Source organism: Ananas comosus, unplaced genomic scaffold (assembly GCF_001540865.1).
Source record: "Ananas comosus cultivar F153 unplaced genomic scaffold, ASM154086v1, whole genome shotgun sequence".
Taxonomy (NCBI): domain Eukaryota; kingdom Viridiplantae; phylum Streptophyta; class Magnoliopsida; order Poales; family Bromeliaceae; genus Ananas; species Ananas comosus.
The window spans coordinates 1-11,680 of NW_017891207.1; positions in this window are offsets into that span (position 1 = coordinate 1).

The following is an 11,680-nucleotide window of genomic DNA, read 5'->3' on the forward strand; positions in this document are numbered from 1 at the left end:
CTCCAACGCTCTTCATGTAACTTTTTTTTGTCGGCACTACTGGAGCTGACTGCTCAATTTTAGATATCAACCATAGTACGAAATTTGAGTCTCTCATTATGGTCATTTTTAATAGATCGATAGGGCAGTTGTGGTTCAAGCCGCTTCCATACATTCGACCTCATTCTTTTTGTTTGCTCCCAGTGATTTCTTGCTTCTGCTTGCATTCTTTGCTGTCGTCACTTCTATGTTTTCGTTAGCATCGGCTCATGCCATTTGGCTGGTGTTATTGCCATGTGCCATTGATCAACTGACATATTGGCTAATACTTTAACTATCCTGAGGTGCTCCCTTAGGATTTCTCTTATCTTACAGGGTGTTGGCCATGGCTGGATGTCGAGTTCATTGACCAATTTTTGACCGAAGAATTCTATATCACTCTCGGTCATTCTTTCAAACTCTAGTTTGGGTCTCGGCTTAGGCCGGTAATGTCAAGAAGGCCGATATCCCAGATGACTGTACTGGATACCGAAAGGATTTTCTAAATAACCCCTTTGACTTATTCTTTCTCTTGTTTGATGGTAATAATCATTTAAGATTTTTTGGATCAAAAGATCCTTCTTGCCTTTTTTAGACTCTACCACTTCCTCGGAATCGTTTGAAGCATCCTCCGGACAGTCATCGAATTTTCTCCTTATTTCTCAATCAATTCTTCTCATCTTCGGGGAAAGTCATGAACTCCTTCCATTCCCGGTATAGTTTTCTCTCCTGAATGATCACTTCCCAGTCGCGATGTGTAATTTCGGCCTTACATCGTATGCATAGCTGAAGTGCTCTTTTGGTACTGGCAATGTCCTGCTTGATCTTTCCTTCAACTGATGCCTTCCCTTTAATGTATAGCATGTTGATCTGTGAAGGAAATGGGTTCTGATCAATTTTCATATTATTTTATTTTCTTGGTTTGCAAGTATTAGCCGACCTTCATTTATCTCTTTTTGAATTTGCCTTTTAAAGGCCGTGCATTCGTTTGTTCTGTGATTCCACGAATGATACCATGTCTTCTGCCACGAATGACACACCTCGCGCGGTTAATCTTATTTTGATTTCCCGTGGAGTAGTATTCATGATTCAGATTAATATTTAAGTATATATGGTTATCAAGTATTGTGGATTCATGGCTTCCAATAAACGCAAGCGTCTATTGTTAATTACCCCTATAAAATGTTAGGGCACCTTCGATTAAGAGACCTCTGTAATGCCGAAATAGACTGAAATTAAACATAATTCACTGTACAATTACATAGTTTAACCAGGGACATACCCTCAGTGTACATGAATATAATATAATATAAAAGAGAAAATGATTAGTTCAACGACACGACGGTTGATTGAACTTAATTTGAATTACACCTATATTTTTAGGGGTTAATCCAATTAGATTTAACTAAATCCTAGTTGCATGTATTAGGATTTAGTTGGGTTCGAATCGATTAAACTCTAATTGTATGTATCAGGGTCCAATCAGATTTGAGTTCACCATAAGGTGAAGGAGGGCTGAATCTACATGTATTAGAATTAGCCAATTTGATTTAGATTAACTCTAATTATACATATTAGAGTCTAATTAATTTAATTGAACTCTAAGTATGTATATTAGAGTCAAACCATATTTGAGTTCACTCTAAGGTGAAGGATGGCTAAATAATAAATATATGTATTAGAATTAGTCAAAATTAATTTAAATTAAACTCTAATTATACATATTAGAGTCTAACTTGGTTTCTTTTGTTTGAACTCTAAGTATATGTATTAGAGTCCAATCGATTTAATTTGATTAGTAAAACCTAATTTATTATTTTCACCTTAGTCGCATACTAAGATAAAAAGACGGTTTGATCAATTCTAAGCATATATTTAGAGTTTGATCGAGTTTGAATATGGTTGTGATTTGACTCTAGTTTTATATGCTAGAGAATTTTTAAGGACTTGGTATGGAGAAGAGGTTGGATTAGGTTGTGCATGATTTGAATTGGGTTAAATTGGAATTTTGATTTGTTTTGGGTTTGAGGTTAGGTTTGGGCTTTGATTTGGTTTTTATGGTGTAGGGTTCATATAAGGCCTGCCAAATTTGGATTGGAATTATGGACTGGGTTCAGCTTGGGTCAATCCGGATTAAATAATCGGGTTGGATTTATATTTGGTCTTTGACATGAACTTGGGCCCATTCGGAGATAAAATTGGGCTAGGTTTAAATTTAGATTTTTTTTTGCTGAACTTGATCGATATTTCTCAAGTTTAGGTTTGGTTTGAATTCAAACCCATATAGTGTGGATTAAAATTTAGCCTGAGCTAGATTTAAGCTATATTCGGGCTTTGGGCTCTATGTGGGCTGGAATATCTTAGGTTAAGATTCAGGTTAGCTGTGGGTCTGAGCTTAGGCTGAATTTAGGCTCATGTAGTTTGAATTACAGATGTGGTTGCAGGCTCAGTTTAGGCCCATATGGAGTAACTAAGATTTTGAATTGAGTTTACATGGCTTAAATTTGGATTTATTTTATAAAGCCTAGATTTGGGCTTTGGGTTCACAGTGTTAAGATTAGGCCCGTACAACTTATTCAAACTTGAGATTCTAACTGAAAATTTTAAAGATGTTCTGAAATCGCGTTTTAAATTTGAGTTTCAAACCCATTGATGAATCCTCATTTAATGTGTGTGTGTGTGTGTGTGTGTGTGTGTGTGTTGTGTGTGTGTGTGTGTGTGTATTTCGTGTGTGTGTGTGTGTGTGTGTACAGAAAATCCTCCTATCAAAACCCAATTTTTTACTTTCCCCCCCTATCATTTAAAAACCTACACTTTACTCCCTTATAAAATAAAAAATGTACACTTCACCCCCTACCGTTAGGGTTCCGTTACAAAATAATTTTTTATGCCAAAAATACTCCTCCGCCCTCTTCCCTGTTGCTTCGCCTCGCCTCGCCGCCTCACCGTCCTCCACTGCCTCGCCCTCGCCCACATCCCTGCGCCTCCTCCGTCGTCTTGCCTTCGCCTTCGTTGCCCATGCCTACCTCCCTATCAACGCCCACCTCGATTTCCTCCTTACTGTTCGCTGAAATCGAGGGGCGGCGAGGGTGCAGGAGGAGAAGGGGAGCAGGTGGAGAAGAAAATGGAGAGAAATCACGGCCGATCGAGGTGTGAATCGCGGTCGAACAAGGCAGCGGTTGAGGAAGACGATGGAAGAGACAAAAATGGCGAGGGGCAAAATGGTCATTTTACACACCGTACCCTCTCTGTGAATATTTTTTATTTTATAAGGGGCCAAAGTGTAGATTTTTAAATGACAGGAAGAGAAAGTGAAAAATCGAATTTTGATAGGAGGATTTTATGTAATTTACCTAGAAATCCCACCGAACATGCCAAAAATTATTACGAGCCAATTTTCTTGACCGTTAACTCGGTCAAATGTCCTTATTTGGGAAACGTGCGAGGAAGTAAAGCAGCTCCGATTGCCACCTTCGAAGATTACGGCCACAAATGAATCAAACAATTAGGCTGATGAAAGATCAAACCAGCCGAGTTCACATATTACACTATGGATTCGGTTCGGCTGAAGAGCCGAATGATACTGATATATATTGCAAAAAGAAGAAAAATGTTTACAAAAAGGGTGGTGCCGCTATACAAGGTGGCTGATATGAAGAGAAACTAGTTTAAAACTATTCCTAAAAAAAATGAAGAAGAAAAAAAGATTACAAGTAGAGTACTCCTATCTAGTAAGCGAAAATAACAGGAAAATAAATTGGTCTTCTTATACTTGGAGAAAAAGACCCTTCTGTATAGATGTCTTCTGTTTATTTATAGTCCCACCCGTTATTTATTTAGTTATTCCCCACTATCGGCCACATCTCTAATTCTGCGGACTACTCTCGGCTAATCTTAATTGCATCGATTTTAACCACTTTTTAATTTTTGGGCGTGTTCTTTTCTATTTCTGACGCACCACGTGTTATTTATTTCCGGTCTTGGGAGCTGTTTTTCACGGTGCATCCTAATTCACCCCATGGCGCAAATTTTATCGCGCGGACAGCACCTTATTTTTCAGGGTTAATCATGCAAAAATTTCCACTTTGAGAGGGGATCAAATCGTCCACAAAGAAGAGTGAAGCTTTTCTTTCTTTCTTTCTTTCTGTTTTTTTTTTTTATTTTATTTTTTTTGTCCTTTTGAAGAATCCTTTTACCTATTGTCCGTTGTGAGACTTTCCTTTGGCGGGTCCGCCCCTGTCGGGTGCAAAATAAAGACGAATATGAACACGTAACACACCTTCGTGCCGCCCATTAATAGAGGGCAAAGAGGGCGAAGACCTTCTAAATTTTAGCATTATTGTAAACCTAATCTAATGCACCGACCTTTCCTAGCGTAAGTGGTAAAACAGTTTGGAGGTTAGTACCCGAGACCTAATTTTGAATCATAGTTGATTCACATTTTCAACTAAATTTATTTTTAAATGAAATAAACAAAACGGATAGCATACTATCTTTTTTTCAAAAAAAAAATCTAATCTAAGCCTTCGCCTGGTATTATTGTTATTATTATTATTTTTTTACACTATGATTCTATATAATTTAAGATTATATTGCAGTTTCGATCGCATGTCGTATGCATAATTTTATAGACTTCAAAATATAAAAAAAATTATTTTTTCCCTTCCAAATTTGATAATTAATTATGAGAATTGAATAATAGAGTGAGGCAATCTTATATATTTGTTATTTTCTTTACATACTAGAATAGAAAAAATAACTTTCTTAATGTTTTGAAGCTTTATGTGATTGTATATAAGAAATGTAACTAATTAAGCAACTATGTTATTAGTAATTTCAATTGAAAAAAAAAGACCTATTAAACTATTTAAAATTTAGTGGGTTTAATTGCCGTAATTAAAAGCTCAGACATATGGCTTAAGAGGATTTTTTATATATTTTGTCACCTAAAATTTGAGAAGCGTCGTATTGCTACTAAGTATCACATTGCTACTACTTAGTCACTATAATGATACTAGACCCATTTCACACTCTCTTGTTATTCCCTAACTCAAGATCATCAAACAATACGAAATTCGTCTTACATTTTCAACTGACAAATTCATTTTGATACCAAATATAATTAAACTAGCTAGTTCACTCTGCGAATAACTCGTTAGACGCAAACTAGTGATCGACATGTTTAAACTCAATCTTTTTTCTTCTTTTTTTTTTTTTTTGAGAGATAGGTAGCACGCTACCTGCTTCGTTTATTTCATTTAGAAATAAACTTAGCTGGAAATATGAATCAACTAGGATTCGAACTTGGGTCTCGGGTACCAACCACCAAGCCCTTTGCCACTTGCTCTAGGGATTAAACTCAATCATTTTTATTTGAGCTCTGAATTTTTATGAAACCAATCATAAATTTAATGATAAAAACTTTATGTAGAAATACATATCAAATTATTCCATTCTCCACGATACAAATAAAATTATTCTTTATGGTCGCATATAAAACTTTGTAGATATAAAAATAAAATTTTTCTTTTTTCTTATCCAAATAAGAATGCAAAAGCAGACATCAAAACAAACAAAAATAAAAAAGGAAAGGAAAGGTCACAAGAAGTCAAAGAAGAGGAGAGGAAAGGAAGTTTCGAAGAAAGTAGCAAGGCAGTTTTACTTGGGCCCAGGCAAATACCAGATCCAGAACTCCCAATTTTGTTGAAAAATGATGTAAATCTTATCATATTAGTGGTCCTACTATTGTGCAAGTAGTGGATGCAAGTAGTGGGCTAAGATCATGTAAATAATGGATTAGTGCCTTAATTTGTATAAGTAGCGGGTAATGTGGAGTTCATGATAGCTAATTTTAGGAGAACAATATGTGTTGAGTTAGGTTTTCTTGAACCTCAAGTTTTTTCTTTTATTTAAGTCGATCCATGAACTAAGTTTTTTGAACAAAAGTGTTTATTTTCTTTCACTTAATTGCTGTAGTAAAATTTATTTGTGAGCTTTAAATTCCTTTAGAAAGTCTCTTTCTTCTACAAATTTCACTCATCCCAAAAGCTAGATTGCATTATCATTTATTCACCGTTTGGTTCGGAGTTAAGTAAAAACTTGTTATTCCAGGAATATGGTTAAGTTCAAGGTTAAGGTGGAGTTAGAGTAATTTTGTGTTTGGTTAAGAATTGAGTTTAGTCCAGATATAGCTAAAATAGTGTTTGGTTGGAGTAAGTGGGATAAAAAGAATAGTGGGTTATTATAAATAAAAATAATAATTTTGCCTTAATTTTTATATTTGAATTTAAATTTAAAATTTAAATAATTAAAAATAATAATTTTAAATTTTAAATTAAAATTTTATTTTTAAATCTCAAATTTAAAATTTAAAATTACAAATATAAAATGTCAAATTTAAAATTTAAAAAATATTAAAAATAATAATTTAAATTTTAAAATTCAAAATTCAAAATTAAAATCTACATTTTTAAATCTCAAATTAAAAAATTTAAAATTATAAATATAAAATATCAAATTTAAAATTTAAATATTTAAAAATATTAATTTTTAAAAAATTAAATTTAAAAATTTAAAAATAAATATTAATTTTAAAATTAAAATTTATAAATATTTAAAATTTTAAATTTTAAAATTAAAATTTATATTTATATTAAAAAATTAAATAGGGGTGAGATTAAGTTAATATGACCCGGACTATTCCGGAAGAGTCCATTTGGGCTGGGATTAGCTAACCCCATCCTCCAAATTCGGTGTTTGCGAACAACTTCGGGGTTAAGGGCCTGTTTGGATGTACAGTAAAAAATTTCCACGGAATTTATAAACTGTGGTTTTGGTCTAGATAAAATAGAGAATCCTACAACTCTAAAAATTTCTACGGATTTAATTTTTAAACTGTTTGGATACGCATTGTACAATTTCACGAAATTTTTCTAAATTTTAAAATTAAAAGTTAAAATTTAAAATTTAAAGTTTCAATAAAAATTTAAAATTTAAAATTTGATATGTGAAATGTTAAATTTTGAATTTTAAATTTTAAATTTTTAAACTTGAAATTTAAAAATTTAAAATTTAAATTATAAAAATCTAAATTTAATTTTTAAATTTTTTAATTTAAAATTTTAAATAAAAAATTTAAAATTTAAATTTTGAAATTTGAAATTTAGAATTTTAAATTTTAAATTTTAAATTTAAAAAATAAATTTAAAATTTAAAGTTTAAAAAATAAATTTAAAATTTAAAGTTTAAAATTTGAAATTTGAACTATGAGATTTGAGATTTGAAATTTCAAATTTGAAATTTAAATTTTAAATTTTAAAAGTTAAAATTTAAATTTTAAAGTTTGAAATTTAAAATTTAAAATTTAAAATTTAAATTTATATTTGAAATTTTATTTAAAATAAAAAATAAAAAATTTAAAATTTGATATTTAAAATTTAAATTTTAAAAAATACATTTTATCTTAATTCAGTTTGTACATTTTGAATATACAATTTTATATAGAATTTTGTTGAATCCTAATTTTTCTAAATTCTAAACTTTTATATGCATTGAATAACTCTGTAATTTTGAATTTTTATTATGAATTCCCAATTCAAAATTAAGGTAGAAAATTCAGAGTTCAGCCAGGTAATACGGAATTCAGCTAGGTAATTCAAAATTCCATGATATTTTGAACATTATTGATTTGGCACTAAAGCCAACTCGGTTTGCAGCGGCAATTGCATAAAAACCCACATGCATACCGAAAGTAAGGGGTAGGTTGTCATTTTTAATTTGAACCTTTTTGTATTTATCAAATATCTTGAGATAGTTAAGCTATATGTTATTAACATTAGGGTCTCTCCTATAGAACAATTTTAAGAATTTGGAATTTATGTTAAGAATTTAGAATTTAGAATTTAGAATTTTGAATCAGAATGTGAATTAATATGAAAGGTTGGTTACGGCAATAGTATTACAATAACAAAACAATAGTAAAAAAAAGGTCCATATAAAATATCAAAATTCAAGGTATTTGTCGGCAAAGAGTTTGTGTATGATGAGAAAAATATATTATTAATGTAAGGGTCTTTACCACAGAACAATTTTAAAATTATCAGCAAGAATGACTTGTTAAGGTAGACAAGTAGCTATTATACTAAGCTTGAATTTCTAAAAATGCAAACTTGAAATTTGAAAAAATTCATAAGAAAGGCTTTGGAATGTACAAAAGATTTCTCTTTGATCCAACTAAAACCTTAAATTAAACTGTGTACTAATTTTAGGAGACGCGTGTAAGGTAATTCTCTGGGGAGAATTACCTACACGAACACACGCGCATAGGAAATCTCTGGAGATATTTCCCGTATGCGCGCATACCTTACATGCCATGTCACTACATAGCTAGATTTCCTATGCGCTTGTGTGCGTGTAGGTAATTCTCTGGGTACACGCGTATGTGTGCGCATGGGTAATTCTACCCAGAGAATTACCTATGCGCGTATGTGTGCGCATATGGGAACTACCCCCAGGGTAATTCCTATGCCATTTTTGAAAGAATGACCGCTCAGCCAAACTAAATTTGATGTGAAATTTTAAAATTTGAAGGGTGTTTATGAAATTTATAATAAGTTAATGATTTTTGAAAATTTTATAAAAGCAATTGTAATAAGGGTGAAATTGGTATATAGGTCCGTTAATTAACATTTTAACGAAAAATTATTTTAAAGGCTGTTTTTTAAAGTTTTTCATATATAGAGAGGTATTTACGATATTTTAATTTTTGGAGGGTTACTTATATAAATATCAGCTTTTGAAGGGGTACTCAGGAAATTATCCCAAAAAAAAAAAATTAGCAGTCCGTGGTAGTTGTAGCAGAAAGAGAGTAGAAGAAAAAATTATTCAGAAGAAACAGCAGCAGTAGAAAGAGTTATAAAGAAAAGAAGAACAAAAAAAAAAATAATAATAAAATAAAAAAATGGGAGGAGGAGGAGATGATGAACAAAGAATAAGGAGGAGAAAGGGAAGAAGGAGATGATGATCAAGAAGTAGTCGTGTAAGCAAACTATAATTAAGATGGCGGCGGCGACGGTCGCATCGTCGGTCCGATGGGCGGCGCACAAGCTGGCGGCCATGCTGCGACGGGCGCTGTGGCGGCCGTCGGCGGAACCGCACCATCGCCCGTGGCTGCGCCACGATGCCGCCGAGAGAACCGGGGAGAACATGGTGCAGCTTCTGTGGGCGACGCAGCAGCGGATCAAGGCGGTCCTCGACGACGCCGAGGAGCGCGACGTCCGCAGCAGCTCCGCCGAGCTGTGGCTGCGGGAGCTGAAGGGCGTCGCGTGCGACGTCGAGGACGTGCTCGGCGAGTGCCAGTACCGGCAGCTGCAGCTGAGGGTGGAAGGAAGGTGGGTAGATGGCATCGCGGATTCCAGCTCGTTTCAGAAGAAGAGAAAGATCGCCGACGGAGACGTGTCGTCGGGGTTGTCGATCGTCTGCGACGGCTCCTTTGCTTTGTCAGCTGCGCAGGTGGCGGGCGGCGTGGCGGAGAGGATCGGGGAGATCAAGAGGAAGATCGAGGAGATAACGAAAGACCGCCTGGCACTCAGCCTGAGAGATGAAGACGGGGAGAGGCGGCCGGCGGGGGGTCTGACCCCGCCTGCTGCCGGCGGCAGCCGCAGCAGCTCGCTTGTCGACGAGTCGAGCGTTCTCGGCAGGGAGGGCGACAGAGAGGAGGCACGTATCTGCGTAACTATTACTCTCTCCGACTTATATTAATTACACCGAGTTAGATGCACTAGAGCTTTAATAATAATTAAATAAATCAGTTACAGGATGCCTCACCATGTAGGCTAGTTAATCATTCCAATAAATGAAACGGTAGTGTGTTATCTATTTCTCAAAAAAAAATTAATTAAATTAGTTAAATTTAAAATTTTAAATGTTATTTGTAAATAAGCAAAACTTTGGACGGTTATGATACATTTCATCCTATTATGACCTATAACAATAATAATAATAATAATAATAATAATAACCAACCTTAGCTTTTTACAATATGTGATAACCTACTGAGATGCAAGATTTAATTGAACAATTGATGCTGTTTAGTTTCGGAAGAATTAAATCACTACATGGTTCACTCATTTTGGTTACAGAATTTAAATTTAGTTTAATTAACTTAAAGAAGTTTAAATTTAATTTTTAAATAAATTAATAAAACAGTAATAGGTTATTCAGTCAACAAATCATCTATATATTAGATAGATATTAGATGACATGATCGAATACTGATGTATGGCTTGAAGATAATTAATTGTTAAGTTTTAAAGTGAATTTTTTGTCTTTTATTTGGTTAAGTTATGTTTTTCTATGTGTTCTCATTACTTGCTCATGCATCTCACATAGCCCAAAAATCATCCATACATACATGTTGACTTTCATCTACACCTTCCACCTTTCAACTACCATTCATAAATATACTACACTTTCCAACCTTCCACACCCTTTTGCATTCTTATCCTTGACCCAAGAGCTAATATCTTGAACCCACCAATTCTCTTGGTTTATGTGAATGGCATGCATGCATCTAATGAGAACATGTGAACTTAGTTGTATTTTCACCACCTTTTGGACTAAGCTTATGTGTGTGAGAATCCCTTTAATTTTAATTAAGAGAAAGTGTGTCTTGTTCTCCATTGTTCTTGTTCTTCTTCTCTAGTTTGGTTTGATCTTGGGCTAGTGGTATTCTTGATCCACTATTTGAAGTAGTGGGTTTCCAATCTTCGGATCTCGCTATTTCGTTACATGGTATCAGAGCCTCGACGGAGGTGACGGTGCATTGCAAGACTTTCCTTAGAGAAGAAGACGGTGTTGAAGATGGAGGCAAGTGGTCGAGTTGTCGGACTCGGGGTGGAGATTCTCAACCAATCCAACTACAAAGTTTGGAAGTCGTGTTTGGAGTCGTACCTTATCGGCGAAGATCTTTGGGATGTCGTCGGTGGTGGTTTTCGACGAGCTCCAGCGGATACTCCTGAGAATAGAGAGGCCTTGAAGAGATGGAGGACTTTGAATGCGAAGGCGGAGTTTGTCTTGAAGAGGTCCATATCTCATGACTTGTTCGAGCATATTATCGGGTGCAAGTCAGCGCGAGAAATTTGGGAGACTCTAGATGGGTTGATGAATAAAAAGAACAATGCTCGGCTACAACTCCTTGAGAATGAGTTAGCTAATACCATTCAAGGTGATCTCTCTATCTCCCAATATTTCTTAAAGGTCAAAAATCTTTGTTCAGAAATTTCGGCATTGGATTCGGATGAGCCTATTTCGGAGGCGCGGATGAAACGTAACATTATCCGTGGTCTCAACAAGGAGTACCATGCTTTTATTACCTCTATTCAGGGGTGGCAAAGACAACCTTCTTTGGTGGAGTTTGAGAACCTTCTTGCTTCCCAAGAGTTGCTCGCTCGACAAATGGCCGGGTGTTCTATTTCCGGGGGCAATGGGGAGGTCTTGTTCGCCGGAAATAAGAAAGGTCACAACCGAGAAGAGAAGAAGAAAGATCATAAGAAAGATGGAGAGTCTACTTCCAATGGTGAGAGGAAGTGGAAGAAAGTGATCAAGTGTTATCGATGTGGCAAACTAGGCCATATCAAGAAGAACTGTCGAGTCAAGTTGAAGG